The sequence below is a fragment of the Penaeus japonicus genome, unplaced genomic scaffold (assembly GCF_977035675.1).
Source record: "Penaeus japonicus unplaced genomic scaffold, GWHDUDI00000001_assembly GWHDUDI00000002, whole genome shotgun sequence".
Taxonomy (NCBI): domain Eukaryota; kingdom Metazoa; phylum Arthropoda; class Malacostraca; order Decapoda; family Penaeidae; genus Penaeus; species Penaeus japonicus.
Window position 1 is genome coordinate 7,933,623 of NW_028234404.1, and position 2,500 is coordinate 7,936,122.

Consider the following 2,500-nt stretch of genomic DNA (forward strand, 5'->3'; position numbering starts at 1 on the left):
TGAACATATATATTTTGTTTTTATTTTTATTCTTTATTGCCCGCGTTAGAGTTAGAGACGTTGTGTATATGTACAGTACGTATATATATGTATATATATATATATATATATATATATATATATATATATATATATATATATATATATGCATATCTATCTATCTATCTATCTATATATATGCGTACGTGTTGTGAAAGAATGAGGGGAGAGAGTAAAAGAGAGAGAAAGAGAGAACGAAAAAAAGGAAAAGAAAAAAAGCTCAAGATAGATAAACAAGAAATGAAAAACAAAATACACGAATCAACATCTAAACAATAAGTCAACGATCCATCCAAGATAAGATCGAGATGAGCTCAGCATCTCAATCCAGTGTCTTCTCGCTCACCTCCCACCTCCCCCCCCACCCACCCCCCTCGCTCTCGATTTCAGGAATGGATACCCCCTCCCCCCTACCTCCCCCCCCACCCCCCTCGCTCTCGATTTCAGGAAAGGATACCCCCTCCCCCCTCACTCCACCTCCCCCCTTCCCCCCACCCACCCCCCTCGCTCTCGATTTCAGGAAAGGATACCCCCTCCCCCCTTCCCCCCACCCACCCCCCTCGCTCTCGATTTCCCGAAGGACACCCCTCCTCACTCCACCTCCCCCCTCCCCCCCTCCTCTTCCCGGAAAGGGCGAAGGATCTCAACATCCCTTCGAAGGAAGTGTCCCTTTTCCTCCGCGTGTGCCGTCGAGCGATTTCAGATTGATTAGGGTGTGAGTCTGTCTGTCTGTCTGACTTTCTCTTTTTCTTTCTCTCTCTCTCTCTTTCTCTGTCTTTCTCTTTCTCTCTCTCTCTCTTTCTCTGTCTTTCTCTTTCTCTCTCTCTCTCTCTCTTTCTATCTCTCTCTCTCTTTCTCCGCCTTTCTCTCTCGCTCTCTTTCTCTCTCTCTCTCTTTCTCTCCCTCTCTTTCTCTCTCTCTTGATCTGTCTATCTATATCTATCTGTCTTCTTTCTCATTTTTTCTCTCAATCTGTCTATTTACTGTGTGTCTATATTTTTCTCTCTTCCTTTCGCTCTCTCTCTCTCTCTAACCTATCTATTTATATCTGTCTATTTTCTCCCTCTCTTTCTCTCTCTCTCTCTCAACCTTTCTATCTATATCTATCCTCTCTTTCTCAACCTATCTATTTCTATCTAAATTCTCTTTCTCTCTCTCTCTCAACCTATCTAGTAAATTCTATGTAAATTCCTTTTCCCTTTCTCTTTCCTATCATCTCTCTCTCTCTCTCTCTCTCCCTCTCCCTCCCTCTCTCTCTATCTCAACCTATTTATCAAATTCTATCTAAATTCCCTTTTCCCTTCTCTATCCTATCACCTCTCTCTCTCTCTCTCTCTCTCTCTCTCCCTCCCTCTCTCTCTATCTCAACCCATTTATCAAATTCTATCTAAATTCCCTTTTCCCTTCTCTATCCTATCACCTCTCTCTCTCTCTCTCTCCCTCCCTCTCTCTCTATCTCAACCTATTTATCAAATTCTATCCAAATTCCCTTTTCCCTTCTCTATCCTATCACCTCTCTCTCTCTCTCTCTTTCAATCTATCTACCTATCTCGTCATGTGGTCTTTTATTTAGATGTGTGTAAAAGATTGCAATTGATTTTCTGCCGTGTTGAAAGTGTATTAGCTGCGTGTGTGAAAAGATAAAGATAGAGATAACGGAAGAGTGACTTATCTGGATGTACGTGTGTATGTACGTATATTCGGATATTTTTAGATATATGTATTTTTGTATATATATGTATAAGGGTGTATATATTTGTATATTTGTGTATCTGTTGATGTGTGTATTTGTGTATGTATATGTATGTGTAGATGCATGTATCTGTGTTTATATATATATGTACATATGTATATATATATATATACATATACACATATATATTTCCTTGCATAGATACTGCTTATATGATACATATATGTATATGCTATTGAATGTAGGTATATGCTGATAGACATATCAATATTTCTTGATATGTATGTATATATATATATATATATATATATATATATATATATATATATATATATACATATATATATATATATATATATATATATATATATATATATATATATATATATATATATATATATATATATGCCTTTACCATATGCCAAAATGTTATTCTAAACCAACAGATTATACATGTACGTACTTGAGTGTATGTGCGTATGTACGGTAAGTATATATGTAGAGTCAAACATTGATTAAAACAAAACAAGGGATAATACATAAAATCCACCGTTGCAAATATCTGATTTATTTCAATCTTCAATTTTTCAACACATAACAAATGCAATAACAATAGGACACAAGAATAACATACGACATTGGGTGTCTTAGGAAATAGGACACAACGAATCATGTTAAAGGAAATTCAAGAATGAGAGAGCAACTACGATAAAGGGTGTATGATTACGTAAGCTTTTTATTTTTATTTTCCTTTTCTTCTTATTTCTA